This window comes from Ambystoma mexicanum, chromosome 1p, assembly GCF_040938575.1.
Source record: "Ambystoma mexicanum isolate Mex_15411 chromosome 1p, UKY_AmexF1_1, whole genome shotgun sequence".
Taxonomy (NCBI): Eukaryota; Metazoa; Chordata; class Amphibia; order Caudata; family Ambystomatidae; genus Ambystoma; species Ambystoma mexicanum.
In genome coordinates this window covers 655,837,096-655,859,723 of record NC_090921.1, presented here as the reverse complement: position 1 = coordinate 655,859,723, position 22,628 = coordinate 655,837,096, and positions in this window count along the sequence as shown.

The following is a 22,628-nucleotide window of genomic DNA, read 5'->3' as shown; positions in this document are numbered from 1 at the left end:
AGCAAGTTTTGTCAAAATTCAAGATTTATTAACAGTATAAAGTAAACTTCAACTAAAGTGGTCTCTGGCTTTACATAATGGAGATCACCACAATACTATAAACTGAAATACAATAGGTCAATAAAACTAATTTTACCTGCCTGTAACAATCTCACTACTAGCTCTCACACAAGCATCAAAGCAAATTCACATGAATATGTAACGTTTGGTGCGGTTTGGTCCAGGGGGGGAAAAGTTATAGGGGGTCCCACATTTTTTTCCCATTGACTGAATGGAGAAACATTTTCTGTCGTGCCTACAGCCCAAACCGCTGGACGGATTTTCACCAAATTTGCGGCAGGAGCAGCAGCTTGATCTCAAAAGTGTGCTTTTGTAAATTTGGTAAAAATCCGTCTGGTAATTTTTTTTAAACTACCAAAAAGTAGGTCTCAAAACATTTGTGATATCTATGTCCACTCTGAGGACACACTTCCTTGTTCGCTCCGCGGACAGGACACCGATTGGATAATCGGCTTGCGTCATGTCCGCGGACACGTGATGTGTTCTCTGATTGGCTGGGATGAAGCGGGAGGTGCGCCACATTGTTTTGATGCACCCGCCATATTGGATCTGCAGCCATCCACGGACAGCGTGGCGTGGAAGTGAGCATAAATCCAATTTTGGTAAGTGTGTTGGTGTGTAGGAGTGCTTGGAGAGGGTGGGGAAGTAAGAGATGGGCAAATGCTGTATTTGTTTAGGTGGGAGAAGGCCTTGATGTGTTTGCGGTGTCCGCAGACATACTAAACAGTGGGTGCACTACTGGCTATTTTACTTTAGTATGATGTTGGTTTTGGGTCGTTAGTAGAGCATTGGGTGAAGAGGGTATGTATTGAAGAGTTTGTGGGTTGGTTGTGATTATTTTTTAGAATGTTAATTAAAGTGGCCAAAGTGCCACCATGCACCCAAGACTATAGGCCCTGGCCATAACCACTGCAACATATCACACCGATGCTACAAAAGATTTTGACTGTGGTATGTGGGCTGCCTAGGGGATATGTTTTCAAAAATGTGTGTACTGATTGGCAGTAGTGTAATAGTGTTTATAGGATAGTGCTACGATGTGTGTTAGTTTGTTTGTTGGATTGTGTTCGGAATGTTGGTATTGAAGATTCTAGGCATTTGAGGTGTTTGTTTGCATGGCTGTGTTATGTTGCAGTGTTTGTGAGTCTAATTATTTTATACTTACTGTTTCCTTTGTTGAGGCTGTATGTAGAGTTTTGGCCAGGCCATGCAGTCAAGATTGTAGTGTTTGGCAACAAACGCTACAGCATTAGATACCCATGGAAGCAAACATTTTGGATTATGGTCTATGGTCAGGTGTTTGCTTGAATGAGTGTGTTATGCTGTGGTCTTTGTGAGTCCAATCATTATATACTTACTGTTTGACTTTTTGTGGTTGTATGCAGTTTTTTCTTCACATGGGTAGTTGGAGTAGACATTTTTTTTCAATCACTGTGATAAAAGAAAAAAATCACATGTTAGTGTAGATAGTTTATAATGAGTATTGCATTGCATAGTAGACATTGCTGTATTTTGTCGACCCTCATAGTTAGTACTTTAGAAGTACTATAGTTCAAACCAGTGTACTATGCAAATTGCTCAGTTCCTGTGTTTGTAGATTAAATCATTGGGTCTGTGGGAAAAAAACCATGCTGGGTTAAAAAAAAAATATTCTGCGTTGTGGTACAATGTATTTCTTTTATTGATTTCAATAGGAGGAACTGAATAGGTGTATGGTTTTTGATTTGGAAGTGATGGTAGTATTGTTGCAATTAGATAGAAGTTGGTGTATTCTATTTGTTTATGTCTTTTTCTATTTTAGTGGTATTCATCTATCTGTTGGCTTGTTGCACATTTTTGGGGACGTTAGATACCTGTTGCCGTATTCTAACTATTCATTTCTTGTTTTATGGTATTCATCTATCTGTTAGCTTGTTGCAGATTTTTGGGCCAGTTAGATACCTGTTGGCGTATTCTAAATGTATGTTTCTTGTTGGATTTTAGTGGTATTTGTTTATCTGTTTGCTTGTTGCAGAATCTTGGGGCAGTTAGATACCTGTTGGCGTATTCTAACTGGTCATAGTTTTGAAGTTCAAGTTTTGTTTATGTTCATACACAGATTAGTTATTAAATTTTGGTTTTAAGAATATTAAGTAAGCATTTACAAGATTTGCTGGTAATCTCCATTTTAGAGTAATGCTAGTATCATTACATTCGAACCATCCATTATGCATTGTAGTGACCTGCATTGGTTGTGGCTCCTGTGTGGTAAATTATACCTATTGTTGTGAAGGTTTTCTTACCAAGTGATACTTGACCATGTGTGAATCCAGTCAGCTTGCTTTTGTTTTTGGTACCATCTGCATTATAACGTAATAGCATTACTATTACGTATTCACTATGTCTCTTTATTTGTAAGATGGAATGATTATCAGAATTGCAGGTAGTACATAATCTACCATGGTTTGCATTTTGTACAAGTGGCTGAAATTAAATGGATTCACAGTTAGGTATGGATACATACATGAAGCATTCATTAGGTACTTCTTCTTGTACTACGTGCCTGCAGAGAGTGCATCTATGTTTCCACATGTATGAAATCTGGAAGATGTCATTTATAGGTATGTTTTTTGTTTTCTAGTACTTGTAGTGAGTACATCAGAAATTCTTGTGGATCTTCTTGTGAGTTTATAGTAAATTTGACCATTCCAGCACAGTAGTCCAATTCCTGCCTTATTCCAGAAACACGGTAAGTGTTGTCAGGATTGTTGGTTGCATTCTATGAAGTGAAGTGGGAGAATGGAAAAACAGGCTCCGGTCCTTCCCCTCTCGCGCCTGGCCTAAAGGATCACAGCCCAGGCACCCGCCACGAGAAGAGTTTGCCCATCTACCAGACGACCAAATACCCTGGTACAGGAACATACGGATGTGTCCATCTGCCTGCCCAGCAGCCCGCCCTGCCCATGCCGACACCTGTGGCCCGGATCAACTAGACTAAAACCTACACGTCGTTAGAGATGCCATGACGACCTAGCCAACGGTCAGCACACCTGTGCAAATATACACACTGGACACTCCCGCACCAATCTACACGAAGAATATACTCAGTGCTATGACGTAGGCGACAGAAATACTCACGGACGTGCATCTTTATTATTTTCCACATAGGCTCTCAAAATGCAGAAACGCAAGACGCATCATGAACTCATCTAAAGAGCTTGCTTACGCTTCTCCTAAACCCAGGTGCCATAATGAGAAATATAACGAAGACACGATACTGGTCATAAGACAATATTATACTATAACCTAAAGCGCCTGTGCACCAAACGGTTCCACCTATACACTAGGCCTAAGTAGGCCGCAAGCAAGAGCTCCGATGGTCGTTAAAAGAACAAGAGTCAGGTTGCTGATCCTGCAGAATGAGCCTGGCGAAAAGCAGACAGCCAAGGTCGTAATGTTGCAAACCCACCTTCCGAAAGCAGACCATCAAGGGCACGATGTTGCAACCTTGCACGCCGCGCACCAACGATAAAATCACACCTGCAAATTAAACCAGGCACACAGTGGAAAAACAATATTAATTGTGCAGAATTCTGCCTCAAACACGGTCCCACCTCACGTGACCAAGCCGAACCTGACAGGATGCCAAGCCCAGGAGGAAGAAGGCGTCTGGATCCCTCGTTACAAGACACAGGCAGATACACTTAAAAGGCTCAATGGACATCTGCGACAGTGGGAGTAGTCGGCCTTCCAGTTCATGAATAAGTCCTCACATTGTCTGCACGTACTCATAGTGAAACATTGTTGCAAATGACAGGTACACCGAGAGCTGGGAACAGCAATGGTCCCAGGCTGGGAAGCTCGCGGGCGCACCAATCAGAACAATGGGGCTCTTATCACTGACGCCATTAACATTAACCAATCATCAGGAGTCTTCATGTAACAATTCTCATGTATCTAATTGTAGGGACAACCCAGATATATCACCTGACTAACCCTTGTCCACTAATATTGTTCTCTATACGTATGCTATACTAACCCTACCACTCGAGCAACCAATTAAGAGTGGCGATAGATTTTTTGCTAACTTTCCAAGGTGACGCAAGTAGCGCGTCATACTAAGGTAAAAAGGGCCTGCGAGCCCCACGATTGTGTGTGTGTCAGGACGGACGCGTACGATCCTTGACCCATCCCTGCCGTTTTTGTCTAAATTGTCTAATGCTTCTTGCGTGTGTCTCATACTCTATCTCTTCTGGGATATACGGGAGGAGTTGGGGCCTCCCTGCTCGGAGGTCTGCGGACGGCCCGGCCGACCCCGGCAGAATTTCCCCCCGACAAGTTGGAGGCACTGCTGAGATCTGTTTAAGATCCACCTTTTTATTTTTACTTTTTCCAGGCACTCCCGTTGCCCCCTTCTGAGGACTACAAGACCATCGCGGAACTGCGAGAAGACCGGACAGCGCAATCCGGATATTGGAGCCGGTTGAGAAGTATCCCGCCCGCGGTTGGCGAGTGTCCAGACGTGGTCCAGACGAGGGGAGGTGACGAGCCGCTTGGAGGGGTGCACGCAGTCGAGCGGCCCCGCATCAAGAGAACTTGGTGAGCATGCCACGCACAACAAGCAATGTGAAATTGTGAGGGAGGGGGGAGGAATTAAATACGGGAGGTGGGAGGTGTTGCACAGGTGCGCGGCGAAGGTTTGACAATTTAGTGTTGGAAATGGAATGAATGGTAGCCGAACAAGTGCGGGAGCAGTCGGCTACGTTACGCGAAGGGGAGGGCGGAGCACGAAAACATCACGTGCGGCCGCTCGTAGAAACTGATTGGCCTAGGTCGCGACTACGTGCAAGGGTGGGTGTGTGTGGTTTCCTACGATTTGGCATTTATTGATCAATGAGTAGATGAGGATCCCTATTGTTCGAGCAAGACACTCGATAGGTAGATGACGTTTCCCTGTAGGCGGTAGCTAGTTAGTTGCCCAATACGGAAGATAATTGGCTGGTTAAGCCCTCCTGTCGAGGGGCGTATCACACGCGAGGCGACACAGTGTGCGCAGTCCGATTATATTATTAATTTGATTACCTTGTTCCAGGAGTGACAGGAAGACAGCTGTAAGGTTAACGGGGTTAGATTGCAAGTGTATTTTGAACTTAAAGAATATATGAAGAACTTACCAGTAGCTCGAAGAGATCGGTGACATCACCAGTAGGGCTTTCATAGGATATCGCGAGCACAAGGCATCTTCGTTTTGAGAGTGGTGGGGAAGAGAAGTGTGGTAAGGGAGTGGAAACGGAGATAAGCAGTAAATGAGTTGATCGGGGAAAGGCGAAACAGGGAACGTGGCTGCGCACGGAGAACGCCGGCCACGGCAAGTGTAGAAGGGGGAGGAGTACGTGCAAATAGGACGACTGTATAAGAACGTCATAAGGGGTACGCAGCCGCAGGGGGCTACGTGCGCCTCGGCCGCAGGGGGCCGTAAGGGTGTTGTATAAAGGAAGAAAGACAGAAGAAAATATACAAATGTAAAAATACTATATTTTTTATAATTTTTCTTAGCGGATTATCGTAAGTCCCCAAACTTACGGGGCCCGGTAACGATATAAGGCTGTATATTGTAAACTGCTAGTGAGATAAACTGCTACCAGATAGGGGAAGGGTAACAAGTGGAGCGCTACTATGTCAAACGGGACAGGATCGGGAGGGTGGGGGAACACCCTCACTACCCCACTACAACACATATGCACAACACTGCCACCCCATAGGGAGAAACTGATTAAGTACAGCATAGAATGGACCCAGGGGACGGATAACAAAATGCTAACACCGTGGCCGCCTAATGGTAGCTTTGATCCATATGTCCAACATTCACTATTAAACCATCTGCACAATACATATAAAGGGAAGAAGTTGGCAAACCACGTGGAGGTGTTTAACTTATGGAGGATGTTCCAAGGGTCCCGACCAGGACCAAATGGAATGTTCACTATGGGGGAAATACCGGAAGAAAAAGAGATTAAGGAGGAAGGAGAGGATGGGAAAAAGGGGAGTGAGGACCCAAAGAACACGGGGAACAGAGGAGAGGGAGGAGAAAAGAATAATACATCAGATGAAATAAAAAAGGAACCGAGCAACGATATACCCCTAGCAAAGGGAGTGAAAACAGAGGGAGGGGGGTTGTACCCTTTAAGAGAACTAGGAGAAATAGAAAGAGGACAGTTAAGGGCGGCTGAGGGATACTCGAACCCGGCATACAGCCCTCCACCATATGTGGCTCATAGGAAGATGCCAGCAGGGGAGGGGAGGACTGGAGAAGACCAGACTGTGGAAATAGGAAATGATGAGTGGGTAGCTGCACAGATATTATTAAAATTACGAGGTTCATTAACAGGAGAAGAGAAGGAGGTAGTAAAGAAAACAGACGAGGATAATGCCAGGGAGAGTGAAATGAGGGGGGAGGAGCTGTTACGACAAAAGGAAGAGATTTTGGAGGAACGACTAGCAAAATGAAGGGATGAGCAGAATGAATTGATCAAGCAGCTCGAGAGGGAGGAGAGAGAGCGAGGAAAAGGAAAGAAGGTAAGATCGAATTGGAAAAAATAAGGGAACGAACTGAGGAGCAAAGGAGAGAAGCTGAAAGGGTAAAAGCCGCAGCAGAAAGGGTATCAAGAGTAGTGCTGCGAGAAAAGAAAAGGGAAGAAGAAGAAAAAGAAAAAGAAATGGCAATGTGGAAGAGGAGGCTACTATCAGGAACAACTAAGAAATACGAAGAAGGGAGGGTGATAGAGAGTATAGTGGAAAGAGAAAGGGTGAAATGGGAAAGGAAGAAAGAGGATGAAACAATATTGGAACAGATGAGCAGTGAAGTGATGGAGGAATTAAAAAGGAAAAGGGAGGAAAATAGTAGGGAGATGGAGGAAAGAAATGAAGGAGAAAGAGAAGATAGGAGAAGGGAGAGTGGAGCATGGGGGGATGTATATAGAAACACAGAAGTAGAAACAACATCAGCACAAAGGGGAGCGGTTGATAAAGGAGAAAAAGGAGAACTGGACCTAAAGGACTTACAAACAGTAACGATCAAGGGGAAAAAGACCGAGTGGGGGGTGCCGTTTATGACTGACTTTTGTAGTGAGGAAGAAGAAGGAGTGGAGAAGGAAGGAAGAAATAGTGAAAGGGAAAGCTTAGATAAACTATACATCACCCAGACCAACACAGACTCACCATGGATTAGTAGGAGAAAGGATGAGCTGGAGAGAAGTGAGGAGGGAGAGCAATGAATAGCGGAAAGACAGACACATGAGGCCGCACCATCCCCATCCCCATCACGCCCTCCCCCATCGCACCCTACATGCTCAACCACCTCACGCTCGTTACGCAAAATAAAACTCGCGCCCTTCACAGACGAACTGACACCCTATGCATGTCGGCTTAGAGACCTCCCTAGTCGCAGGCAGGAATACACATGCCCACATTAAATACAGGAAATGATGGAAAAAGGGGAAAAGATGGAGAAGAAAGAGTTACAAGCAGGGGAAATACGGACGAAATTGAAGATGTAGAAGAAAGGGAAGAGGAGGAAGGGTGTGAGGACTCGATATTATGGAACACAAAGGGTGAAATGAGACATAACTTAATGCCACTTTTGGAGAGAGGAGGGGTTAGACCACAGTATGTCCCTTGGAAGCATACCGATAAAGAAAATATAAAATGCAGGCTCCCATCATTAAGTGGAGGTGCGGGTAAGTGGATATATGAAATGGAAAAACACACCGCAGGACAGAAACTGGCAGTAGGAGATGTAAAGGGCCTTTTAATATCAATATTAGGGGATAGAGCGGATGACATTTGGAAGAGAGCGGGATTCCATGGGGTAACAATAACAAACACATCGCATGATGGGGCACCATTCGCAAACTGCAGACATGCACTATGGCAGGCACTGAGGGTACAGTACCCAGACACATCAGACATAGGTGCCATTACCTCCCGCAAGATGCGTGAGAACGAAGATCCTGTTGATTATATCCAGGAAATCCAAGAGAAGTGGCGCATGGAAACTAGAGAACAATGGGATAAAACACCAGCAATATTTTACCATATACTAGTACAAGGGCTCCCAGAAGGAGTTCAGAAACAACTAAAGAAAGTAGTGGGAATGGAAGCAAAACCATGGCCAGAAATACAACTGACTATAGTACATCATTGCAGGACATGGCAAGGGAAAAGGAAACAAAAGGAAGAGGACAGGAAAACGGAAGAGGCTAAACTAGTACAGAAAAAGCTTACTAAATACACAATGGAAGGGGCACTAATAACTACGCCTACAACAATGACCCAAAGCCCCACAAAAGTAGTGGCTGCACAGGATTCATCCCAAATACCACATTCACAGACTATAACACAACAGGCGCCGCCAATCCAACCATACACGAATAACATGGGAGGAGGACATCCAATGGCAGGAGCTGGGTATTATAATTATAACAGGGGGAGAGGAGGAATTATGAGAGGGAGAGGATACGGATATAACACCCAACAGCAGGTGGGAGGACTTAGAAATTCCTACCCCACAGGGCAACCAGTATACCAGGACAACACAGGGAGCTTTCCATGGCAGAGTAGGGAACCACCGGTGTGTTGGAGTTGTGGACTATTGGGGCACATGTCACGCATGTGTAGAGTTAGACCAGGAACACCATCATGGAGTGAACAGGGACAACCAAGGCCCTCACAGGAACAGCAGGGCCTACAACAACAGCAGACGTTGCAGCAGGGAAATGAACAACAACAACATATAACACAACAACAGCCACAAACATATTCACTGCCACAACAACAGGTAGCGATGACACAACAACCCCAAGCACAACAAACACAACTGGGTAAGGTGACGGTTTTGGGACACAACCCTTACACCGGAAATGGCCAGTCGTTGTACCCTCAATAGGACAGCCCACAGACGGCCTTGGTGTGTCCCATCCTGTCAGTAACACCTAATAGTGCAGAGGAACCACGCATAGAGGTAACGATAGGTGACAAAAAATTATCATTCCTTGTTGACACCGGGGCGACCCGGTCTTGCATAAGGGAAGGTAAATTCAAGATGTCAGGCGAAGCCATGAACACCCAAGGATTCTCTGGGGCTAGAGGGTTGGTTCCCTTTACTTATAACATTCCCTTATCTATTGGAGATTATGATCTGTCAGTTCCACTTCTATATTATAGTGCCTCACCAGTAAATATACTGGGGAGAGACATAATGAACAGGTTGAATATGACGATCTCCTTTACTGAGGACGGCATAATTTGCTCTACTCCAGGGATTAACATGCTCACAGCACGACAGATTATGCAAGCATACTGCGGACAGACAGCGATTAGGGCGGAGCCAGTAAATGGCGAACTATTCCAGTATGGAACAGATATGGCAATTGCATGGATGCCAGGGATAGAAGGGAAAATATGGAGGAGGCCAGCAGCCTATTTGTTCAGACCAGAAACACCTGTTAATGAACCAGAAGGAAAGGTGGTTCTAATGGACATTGAGAGCATTATTGCAGCAGCTGATTACATTGCTGTACATGCCCAAGACAGAGAAGGAAGAGCATGGAGGGCCGTGATAGCATTAGCAGAAGGATGTAGGCTCACCCAGGTGTCAGATGAGGAGCTGTTCTCAGATGAAAAGGAGGAAGGTGAAATGGTCTTTATGATGAGTGTGGAAATATGGCTAAGAGTGGCTTACAAACAAGTAGCACAGAAAATTGCAATGGCACTTGAGGCACCCACATGCACCCCAGTCCCCTTCTTTAAGGAGGATATGTCAAAGGTACCCAAATCATTGTGGACTACTGGCCCCTATGACGTGGGGTGCATAAAAAGTATAGGGGGAGTAAGAATAAAATTGAAAAAAGGTGCAATACTCCCCAGAGTAAAACAGTACCCACTATCAAAAGAGGCAGATGAGGGCATATATGAAACCATAACGGCCCTTATAAATAATGGCATATTGGTCCCCTCAGAATCACCATGTAACACGGCTGTGTACCCAGTGCGCAAGGCTAAAAGGGGGTCTTGGCGCTTCATACAGGATCTCAGGCCATTGAACAACATAGTAGAAGCAGAATATCCCGTAGCAGCAAACAGTGATCGACCTTAAAAATGCTTTTTTCTCAATACCATTACACCCAGACTCACAAGATCTGACGAGCTTCACTTACAGAAACACAAAGTGGAAGCACACTAGATTGCCACAAGGGTATTGCGAATCACCCTCAATTTTCAATAGAGTAATACAGATGGATTTGGGTAACATTGAAGTGGAAAGCACAGTGTTGCAGTATGTGGATGACATAATAATTTGCAGTACAAACGAAAGAACAGGCAGAGAGGACTCATTAAAGATGTTGACAATATTGGCTGAAAAAGGTTACAAGGTAGACATGGAAAAGATACAGTACTGTCAAGAACAGGTACTTTACATTGGCCAACTTATATCCCAACATGGAAGAAAGATTGCACCACAAAGAGCACAGGCCATTTCAAACACTCCAATGCCACAAACTGTGAGGGAACTGCAGCAGTTCCTGGGGCTGTGCAACTACTGTAGAGCATGGGTATTTGATTACAGTTCGTACATAGGACCCCTACTTGAGGCGTTAAGGGAAGCTAATAAAGGGGAGAAAAAGCTGGGGTGGACGATGGAAATGAAAGAGGCTTTTCATGAATTGAAAGATGCGATATCAACTGCTCCGGTACTGGCATCCCCAGACTATGAGCGACAATTTTTTATATTCTCACATTGCGACTCAGCAGTAATGAAAGCAGTGTTGGCTCAAAAAACAAGCATGGGCTACAAACCAGTAGCATTTTACAGCGGCCACTTAGATCCTGTGATGTTAGGTCACTTCCCTTGCGAACAAGGTCTCGCCGCAGCTGCTTTTGCGGTGGAAAAAGCATCAGCAATCACCATGGGGTGCCCAACTACACTGTTTGTGGAACACGCACTATTTGCGATATTGAATAAACCTAAATCCACCCTAACCACGCAAAGAGCATCAGGTTATGAGATCATTTTATCCAGAGCTGAACTATCAATTGTTAGATGTAGCACGGTCAACCCTGCAAGGTTCCTAGCAGAATTAATTGAGGAGGGAGATTATGCCCATGACTGTACGCAAATAACTGACATGTACTCATGTACTAGAAAGGTTGAAGAAAACGCACTAGAGGGAGGTGAGCTCTTGTTTATTGATGGGTCATCAACTATCGATCAAAGGGATGGGATAAGGAGGACTGGGGCAGCAGTGGTAAAAATGATGGAGGTACCGGTGTGTGTGGCAATGAAATGTGTACAATTACAAAAGCATTACTCCGCCCAAGCAGCGGAATTACTTGCACTGATCTTGGCGTTGAAGGAAAGCTTTGACAAACGGGTGACCATATACTCCGACAGCGCATATGTTACATCCACCGTCCACTCAGGGTTGTCGAAATGGAGAAGAAGAGGGTTTAGGAGAGCTGATGGCACTCCAGTGCAACATGCCCTCTTATTGGCTGAACTAATTGAAGTAATAAATTACCCCCAAGAATTAGCTTTAGTAAAATGCACCGCACACACCAATGGTGAGGACCAGGTCTCGAAGGGGAATGCAGCAGCAGACGCACATGCGAAGTATGCTGCATACTTTGGTGAGATATGGAACCCCCCAGAGTCACAGAGAGGGAGCGGAATGGCTAAGGAGATGTTGATAAGAGAAGGGTACACCCATCTCCCAGCCACACAGATTATGGAGCTACAAGCGGCTGCACCAATGGCCGAAAAAGAAATATGGGTAAAAAGAGGATGCACAATGTCACCAACCAACGCACTATGGCGCCAGGGTGGCACTGGAAAGGTTGTAATACCATTGGCACTTTTGAACACCGCCCTGAGCCAACTACATCATCCAGCCCACACAGGCAAGGAAGTAATTGCAGCACGAATTAGGGAAGACTGGTTCTGCCCCGAGTTAAATTCTCATGTGTCAAATTTTATCAGTAATTGTCTCACATGTCAACAGTTTACGGCCGGCCATACTCTAAAAGTGATAAGGGGTACTATACCCCGGCCAGAGGGACCTTTCCGGCATCTCCATATTGACTATGTTGATATGATCAACATATGTCAAGGAAATAGGTATATGATTGTAGTAGTATGCCCATTCTCTAGGTGGATTGAGGCAGGGCCCTGTTCACACCCAGATGCATTTAGAGCGGCTAAATTCCTAGTGAGGGAGGTCTTCCCCAGGTGGGGAATGTGCGAGGTGTTAAGGTCAGACAATGGCCCACATTTCGCAAACGAAATGTTCCAGCACATCACATCCTTGCTGAACATCAAGCATAAATTTGCATGTGCATACCGCCCACAGGCCAACGGTGTATGTGAACGCCTGAATGGCCTATTAAAGGAGGCAATTGCAAAGATACAGCAAACAACAAAGAAGAGTTGGTTATATTGCCTTCCATTAGCCCTATTTGAGCTAAGGAATAGACCAGGGTCCGACCACCACCTCACCCCTCACGAGGTGGTTACCGGACGTCAAATGCGCCTTCCCCTAACGCCAACGTCAAGAGCATTTACCGACCACGAAAGTACAGCGAGTGTTCTTGGTGATGAAATGTACCAATATGTGTCTTCTTTGATTACTAGTGCAGTGTTTGTGTCTCAACAGCTCGAGCGCACACGGGGCCGGTCTAACAGCAATCAACAAGAAGACGTGGATAAAGAACTGGAAAAGGAAAGACTGTGTAAAATTGCTAAAGGTGACCACGTACTACTTCGCAATTTCAACAGGAAGTGGAATAGTCCACGATTCACTGGCCCCCACCTGGTAGAGGAGGTATCAACGAGAGCAGTAAAGCTACAGGACAAGCGTGCCTGGAACCACCTACACGATGTAAAGATCTACAAACTCCAGACCCGCCCCAGCGCCACTGACAGGTCCATTGGGAGAACAGCAACAACATCACCAACGGAGGAAGAAAGTTCTATCACCGCCAACGGCCCAAGTGTTCCCATACCCTGTCACTCCCCAGACTCCCCAGAGACAATAACTGAAGAAGAAAGGGGTGATCTCCATACTGCCCACCCCATGGTCACACGCTCAAGGAGTAAAGATACTTCCACCAGTTGAGCCCAAACCCCCTGCCCACCACCCACTGACCCCTACCCCCACTACAGTAATAAGTGAACTGAAGGACATTGTCTTGCAAACGTACACATGTAAACACGTGAATGCTCTCTTTTCTTTTCTCTCGCACATGCAGGAACTGCGTATTATTGTACTGCTAAGAAAATAGATAACTAACAAATTCACAACCCAGGAGTAGATGGTACCCTCAGACGATAACTACCCAGAAGAATTGTCACACCAATTTGTATATGAAATAAAAAGGCCAACGTACCTGAAAAGGAGACGGGTACGTGTCTACTACACAGCATTCCTCTTGGCCATAGAATACTCAATGCCCCACCTCCTCCCATACTTACCTGCCCTAAGAGATAGATTGCTTAGATTAGCGTGGGAACAGCTCTTCGCCTGGGCACTGAATGACTATTTGATAGGGAGAGCTTAAAAAACAACAACTAACATTTCATAACCAGCATATTGAGAATTTTCAGGCGGGCAACTCTAACGTCGCAAGAATACGCTGCCGGACTGCAGCAAGGTAAGAGCAAAATGCCGGTGAAATTAGCATGTGTAATAAAAATAATAGGGATTTTGATGATCACCGGGTTCTTGGCTGCCTCTGTATGGCAGTACAGCTATGCTATCAATATTATTGCTGTACCCAAACCTAATCCACCCCCATCCCCAGCTGCAACAGGTGTTACGTCAGGTGATACTAGTAAAATTGCGCACAAACAAAATAGAGTTCAACGCAGCACATACTCAGATAATAAAGGTATTGACAATTATATACAAGATTCAGCACACGTTTCAAACAACATATGGTACCAACACATGACCCGCATTGGTAAGCAGACAACAGAAGACAGCTGCTACGTTTGCTCATTAATACCATACGCCATGAGCGCTTCTCGAACATTTGTTGCCACAGAAATAGATGAAAAGACAGCACGATGCATAATATACTTGGCACTGTTCCAAACGAAAGGAAGATTTCAAGGGACAGTGGTGCATATGGTGTGGAAAACACGAGACTCATACCCATACGAAAACAACTTCCTCAAGACTTATTTGAGTTACCACAAGAGCAGTTTACATGCTGAAGCATTCAGACACATAACAAGTGGTCCTGCAAAAGGGAAAACAAAGAAAGTAACACTGCAGTATCTACCATGTAATTGGTACGCCACTGAAGTTCCTGGTAAACCAGGATGCTGGGAGAGGCCACTGGTGACGATAACGGGGAAGGTGTACTTGGACAACAAATGGGAGATAGGAGTGATTGGCAGCAACATGGTAACAAAAGAAACTATTTCAACTATCGATGCACACAACCACAGATGTTGGACGACTTGGATCAAGTACGTGCCCATGCTCACGTGGATAGAAACGGATGAAGACCCAATAACAATACTGCCGCTGACTGTGCCTAAGGTATGCTACCAACATAAAGGAGAGGTGGACGTAGGATACAACACCAACTGTGCAAGCGTGATGGAGTTACCTGAGGGGGGAGCAGGAACAGCAGTGATAATGGACCATTACTGGGCCTGTGGAGAAAAGGCATACCACACACTGCCCCCTCTGTTGAATGGTGTATGCACGATGGTGCACGTCAATGTACCATCACTAGTGGTACCCCAGAAGCATGTGAATGTGGCGAACTTTCCCAAAATGGATGAAGGGGACAAGAGAAAGAAGAGATCTGCACCACCTCAGGAGGAGCCAGGAAACAGGACCAACGGCAATAATACTGTCCTAAATAGAAGGAAAAGACAAGGAGAACCTCTGACAGGAAATTACCTATGGGGAAGGTCGGAAACAGCATTTACTTCAATTCCGCCAGAACACAGATTATTCAGCAGAGCAGCAATGTTCTTCTCCTCAATAATCCATCCGGGACTGCAGGCTTACGTAAACGCAAAATGGCTCCAGATAACTAGATGGGAACTAATGATGACCATCAATTCTACAGTAAATGGATTCAACGCAATAAAAGAGGAGCTGCGAGCTATAAGGATGGTAGCACTTCAGAACAGATATGTATTGGACCTCCTCACAGCCATGGAAGGAGGAGTATGCGCAAAGATAGGACAATCATGTTGCACGTTCATTCCTTCCAACGATGCTGACAACGGTACACTGACAGAAGCAGTTTCACAATTGGCCCAGATGCACTCCAAAATGATGGATGAAAGTAAAGGTGTGAAAAAGGATGAGAGCTGGTTTTCGCTATTATGGTCATGGATGCCATCTTGGCTGTCAGATGGATTGAAAATTATAGTTGGTTGTACTATTTTGGCTGGAGCTACACTGATCATAATAAGATTTTGGAAGGCCCGGAAGGCACGCACCACTGACGAGTTGCTTGAAATGGTCTGTATGCACCCCTTGATGCCAGCAGATGACGGCCAACACACAGGCATAATCATACAAGAGAGAGAGAAATTGCGCAACCAGATCATCACCAACCACCTGGACCCACCATCGGTGAAGATCGAGAACCCAAGAAACCCCAGGAGTTACATAGGGAAATGGGTATACTGTACTCCTGGAGGAACCTGTGAATATATGTATTGGTCATTTGAAGATCATGTTAACCACTATGGACATTTAGGAGGAATAACTAAGATATGGAGAGTAAGAGGAGATAACGAAAAGGATATGTTTGTGGTCGACAAGTCGACCAGAGGGGGGACTGAAGTGGGAGAATGGAAAAACAGGCTCCCGTCCTTCCCCTCTCGTGCCTGGCCTAAAGGATCACGGCCCAGGCACCGCCACGAGAAGAGTTTGCCCATCTACCAGACGACCAAATACCCTGGTACAGGAACATACGGATGTGTCCATCTGCCTGCCCAGCAGCCCGCCCTGCCCATGCCGACACCTGCGGCCCGTATCAACTAGACTAAAACCTACACGTCGTTAGAGATGCCATGACGACCTAGCCAACCGTCAGCACACCTGTGCAAATATACACACTGGACACTCCCGCACCAATCTACACGAAGAATATACTCAGTGCTATGACGTAGGCGACAAACATACTCACGGACGTGCATCTTTATTATTTTCCACATAGGCTCTCAAAATGCAGAAAGGCAAGACGCATCATGAACTCATCTAAAGAGCTTGCTTACGCTTCTCCTAAACCCAGGTGCCATAATGAGAAATATAACGAAGACACGATACTGGTCATAAGACAATATGATACTATAACCTAAAGCGCCTGTGCACCAAACGGTTCCACCTATACACTAGGCCTAAGTAGGCCGCAAGCAAGAGCTCCCATGGTCGTTAAAAGAACAAGAGTCAGCTTGCTGATCCTGCAGAATGAGCCTGGCGAAAAGCAGACAGCCAAGGTCGTAATGTTGCAAACCCACATTCCGAAAGCAGACCATCAAGGGCACGATGTTGCAACCTCGCACGCCGTGCACCAACGATAAAATCACACCTGCAAATTAAACCAGGCACACAGTGGAAAAACAATATTAATTGTGCAGAATTCTGCCTCAAACACGGTCCCACCTCACGTGACCAAGCCGAACCTGACAGGATGCCAAGCCCAGGAGGAAGAAGGCGTCTGGATCCCTTGTTACAAGACACAGGCAGATACACTTAAAAGGCTCAATGGACATCTGCAACAGTGGGAGTAGTCGGCCTTCCAGTTCATGAATAAGTCCTCACATTGTCTGCACGTACTCATAGTGAAACATTGTTGCAAATGACAGGTACACCGAGAGCTGGGAACAGCGATGGTCCCAGGCTGGGAAGCTCGCGGGCGCACCAATCAGAACATGGGGCTCTTATCACTGACGCCATTAACATTAACCAATCATCAGGAGTCTTCATGTAACAATTCTCATGTATCTAATTGTAGGGACAACCCAGATATATCACCTGACTAACCTTTGTCCACTAATATTGTTCTCTATACGTATGCTATACTAACCCTACCACTCGAGCAACCAATTAAGAGTGGCGATAGGTTTTTTGCTAACTTTCCAAGGTGACGCAAGTAGCGCGTCATACTAAGGTAAAAAGGGCCTGCGAGCCCCACGATTGTGTGTGTGTCAGGACGGACGCGTACGATCCTTGACCCATCCCTGCCGTTTTTGTCTAATAAACAGCAGAGTCACCTTGCTTCTTGCGTGTGTCTCATACTCTATCTCTTCTGGGATATACGGGAGGAGTTGGGGCCTCCCTGCTCGGAGGTCTGCGGACGGCCCGGCCGACCCCGGCAGAATTTCCCCCCGACAGAAGGACTAACCTTTGCAAACACAATTGGTCTGTACCGTGCACGTAAATGTTGTCAATAATTGGTGGCAATTGGAATAGAATATTTATTGCTACATTTGCATAGTAATATACACCGGTTGTATTTGAAAATTTGAATGGACCTGCCAGTTCTGTGTCCAAGTCATTTGTTCGGAGTGTGTGTTTCTTCTTTGAAGAGGTAGTTGATTTACTTTGAGCAGTAGATACTTCTTTGGTTGTGGTCCTTGATGAAGTATTAGCTTTTTTTACTTTCTTTGGAGGAATTGCTGTAAGATCCTGCATAGTTTGAGTCTGAAGTAGTTTTCTTTTACAACGTTTTGCTTTTTGCAGAACAGGATAGGTTTTTAGATGGGGGTGTAAGGTGAACGCAGTCTACTGTATTCTAGAATGCAAGAAATATCAGCATTTACTTTACTTGCATCAAAGTTGATTAGAAATAGTCTGTCAATTGTACGTAAGCGGGATAGTGCTAGTTAGCTCATGCCTTCTTTAAAGACTGTGCTACCAATATCTATCATTGCTTTATCTAGGGTAAGACCATGTGATTTGTGAATGGTGACAAACCATTTGCTACATTTAGAGAACACTGTTCTCTGCGTACATACATGTCTTTGAAAAGAAGGAAGTGGGCTGTTGAGCGTCCTATCCTTTTAACTTCTGATAGTTTGTCAAAGAGAATATTGACAAAGTGAATGTTGTTGTGACGTGGGTATGTTTGAAAGCCAACAACTGTACCAAGAGCTCCATTACCTAGTCCTTGGTCCACGTCAAGGTAACATTTAAGCATTACTGTACAGTTTAAAGGTAATTTTAATATTTTCTCCAAACCAGCTGTGTTAGAGATAGAGTTTTCCAAGATGTTTAGCCTTGTTGTGGCTTCTTGACACATGGGTATTGTCATACCATGTATGTCCAGTTTGTCTGTGGAGCAAATTTGAACTATTGGTTGCATTTCTTTTTTAAATATTGTTTCATTACATTTTGAACAGCTTGCAAGAGTTGGCATCAAGGACATACAATTGACATTTTTGTGTGCTAATTGTTCCATGACATCAGTAGCACATAGGTTATGGGCATAGAGTGCATGGATGTGACTGGTTTTTAATATAGATTGTGCTTCTTGAGATAGTACACCAACTCTAATACTTTTAAAAATGTTGGCGTATGTGAGGTCTGCAGACTGACGTATGTTTTCAGTTAATTCTCTGTATTGGAAATGTTGCCAAAGGTTGCAATTTCCTATGCTGCCAAGAGTTTTACGGCACAGTTTGTGCCCTAAGATTTTAAAAATAGGTTCACCTTTCACTGGTGTTAATTGAAGAAGATCTCTGAAAACAATAATGTCTTTTCCTCCAAAGAGATCTTCGTAGTCTGTTTTGAGGTCCTCTTGAAATCTGAGGTGAATCAAAGCCAACATTAGGTTGGAGACCATGCTCACCTCATCTATTAGCAGCATTTTCATTTGTTTGAAAACTCTGCGTAGTTCCATTGCAGCTTCTGGGAAAGCTTGTAATAGGCTAATTTGTGTTGGTGTTCTACTGGAAGGAGTAGTAATCGCTGTAAAGTGACACCGCCTATGTTGTATGCAGCTAAACCTGTGGGTGCAGTTACAACAGTAACAGTTTGTTGTTTGTCAGTTGTTGGAGGAACATGCTGATGAAATTGATTAAGAATGTTTTGCCTGAAAAAGCTTGACCACTCACGTGTAGCAGTATAGTTTTGTAGTCTTGGCAGGTACAGTTTTTACTTTTGTGTTGCACACCATGTTCAGTTTGTTTTGCTACTTCTTGGAAAATGCTACGCTGCTCATTGATTAGTTGTGATTTCAGTTCAGCAAAGTGTTCTGTAGATTGCTCATACTGATACATGGTGTGTTCTACTTCTGTCTACAAGTGGTTCTTGGCTTCCTGTTACAGAAGGTTGACTACTGTCAGGAGTGTCCACATTCAGTTGGGTCTGGAGTACATCTTTGTGTTGCGGTTCATTGCACAAAATGTTTTGTACTGTGTAAAGTTCATGTCTGTTATAGTGCTTTCATTTGCTTTGAAAGCATCTTCATTGGAGTCGTAGGTGTTCAGTAAATCTTCTTCTTTTCTCCATGGTTTAAAAAGTTGTAGCAGGGACATGTAATACAGTTCTTTATTTTGAGGAGTTTTTAATGACCATTTAATATGATTAATTAAGCTTTCTTAGGTAAGTTTCACTAAGCTGCCTTCACAATTTGCCACTCTGTAGCTACCTTTCTTTTCATCTGGTTTAACATTATTTTTGTATGTGATGTTTTGGGTTATGTGGTATTGACACATGGTTTCCAAAGTGGTACTCCTGTTTGGGTAGTATGCGTCTAGTAAATTGGTTTTCAAAATGTCTTGGCTGTTGGGATCATTTGTGGCTATTGTTTCTATGTCCTCATATTATTTGAGAACTCTTTCTATATTTAGCAGGACTAAGACTTAGCCATACCATATTTTCAGATTTTCCACACAAGGCAGTACCGGTTAAATGGTCTGCAGCTTCATAGCAGCCACATTCTCAATGAGAGAGCATTTCTATGCCTAATCTGTACAATTTCTGTGACAGTGTTTTCTCAGATGATATGTCATCCGAGAGGTCTTGAAGCTCTGTTTTCACTGCTTTGGTTAAGTAGGCTGTGACATATCATGCAACTACAGTGGAATTGTCTGCAAGGTACTGTACATCTCTGTTTGCTTTCCATAGAAGAGCAATGATTGCATTGTAACCATTGATGTATTTCGATTCGTCTGTACTTTTTATGTAATATGTGTTCTTAAGTGATTTATCTTTGACACTATGTCTAACTGAAGACATGAAGTTGTTTACATGACCTTTTATTGAAACTGGTTTAGGGAAACCAAACCTGCATTTGCTGTAGTATTTTCCTTTGTTTTTATATTTGCGACAACAATATTTCCCACATTTGTGTCTTTGAAATTGTAAAATTTGTTCATGAAGGTCACTATTTGTTGTTTGTGAAGGGATTTCACAAGTGACATATTTTTGGATGAATTGCAAAATATTGGCATCACTGTACTGACCACATTTAGGAGCATCTTTAATCCACAAAAGCATGTGGATGTGTGGTACTTCTCTGGCTTGGTATTATTTTCTCCAAAAGAAGTGTTGCACTTCTCTGAGGGGAGGAACAGTTTTATTACGAATAAAGTGTAGCATAGCAATGAAGCGATGATGGAAATATCTTGATACATTTACAGCATCTAGAGAGCAGAGTTCTCCTGGTGTTTTTTATATCTATGTTTGTTTTGTTTTTGTTTGCCATGCGTAGGAAATCGTGCAAATCTTCCCATGCATATTCTTCACAACTTAATGTCACAAACCAAGTGGGTGGGCCAAGTTTTCTTATCATAGAGCATACATCTCCATGACATCGGAACCAGTATTCTTTTGTACCACGCATGTTTGCTAAAAGATTTGTAATGCTTGACTGTAAAACCTGATCTTTTTCTTTCACTTTTTGTAGTAATTGCGTAGCTGACATATTTTGAAAATGGGTACCTGATTTCAATGTGTGTGCAACTCCATAGCATAGATTTGTTAGTTCACTTTTAAAGAGAAGTTGGGATATGTATTCCACGTTTTATCTGAATCTGGGGTCTTCAGAATACAGTCGTGAAGACCTTTATTCTGATGCTGTTATTTGTGTGGGTCTATCATCGTACCTTCCTCCTTTTCCAGTAGGAAAGAGTAGAGGAAAGGCACGTGCTTCTATACTTTTTTCCCATATGCTGATTGGAGATCCTTTTGCTTGTCGCATTTGGTACATTTCTAGTGCATCATCTATGGTGTCTTTAGAGTGTAATGGGTGAATTGTATAATGGTCTAAAATATTGGATTCTGTAGTAGGATCTAGAAGTTGAAATTGACCAGTTTCTGATGACTCTTGAATTATTTCACTGGTTTCTCTCAGGTTTTCTTCAATATTAATTTCTTTGTAGTATTCATTGTTGTCATTTAGATATTGCAGGGCATGTCTAACTTTATGTAAGTCCCAGAGTTGTTGCCAAATTTGTATCTTTTGTTGGTACGCCATCTACTAAGATAATTAAATATTGATCTATTGGACGTTGCACTCCCAGAGTGTGTACATTTTCTTTGAGATCTAATGGCAAATAAACTACTTTGCCACAAATGCCTTTCACTAATTCAGAGGGAGGTAATTTTGCTGTTTTTGGTTGAAGGCCTATTATTGCTTGAAATGGGTGCACTGTTTGAATTATGATGCTCTCATATAAGTTGAGTTGTTGCAGAGGTTTTGGTAGTGGGAATAATTCCAAGTTATTTGTGATAGCACGTGAAGGTGTTTGGTTCTTGTCAGGTTTTGCAGTGCAGTATCTGCAAAGTATTAAGGGGTCATTAATTTCGTATTTGTTTTCTACTATAAGATAGAGACATAATTGGAACCATTTGGAATCTTCCTTGTCTTCTATTTTGTACGGTATGTCTACAGTTTTGTGCTATTTTTATAAAAAGTCCTGCGGCAACACACACACATACATGGTTTGCTACTTCAGCAGATGTACTTTTAAAAAAGTATTTCTTTTTTCTATGTGTGTAATAAAAGGTTTCATTCACCTCTACAGATGTTTGAGAAGCTATCTTTGTTGATATTCCATTTATTGAGAAGTCTTTTTTGTATTTTAGTACTTAGTTTTGTTTGTGGTTTCATTCTGTTTAAAACTAAAATAAAATAAATTTTGCACTGTCTATGAGAGCTTCTAGGATTAATTTTCTACGTTAGGTGTTGCGCGTGATTTCTCTCCTGTTTTTATAAGGTTCTGAAGGACTCTATGGAGGAACATTCTTTGTAAAATACTTTTTTTGGAATGCTTACTTGCGGCTACATCAAGATTTATAGGTGCAGTGTTATCACTAGTGGGAGCTGCAGTCTTGTTAATCACTTTCTGTTTCATTTTACATTTTGAAAGAGGAGGCACAGTTTCTGTACTTGAACATTGTTTTGTTTCGCTTAATCACTGTATAACCTGTTTTGTTTGAACTTTTTGTACAAATTCTGCTAGAGGTGGATGCTTATTTTGGAGACTCGTATTTTGATTTTGCTCACTTTTGCGTTGCTTTCTACAGAGTTGGGTTTTGGTAGGCATTCTTTGT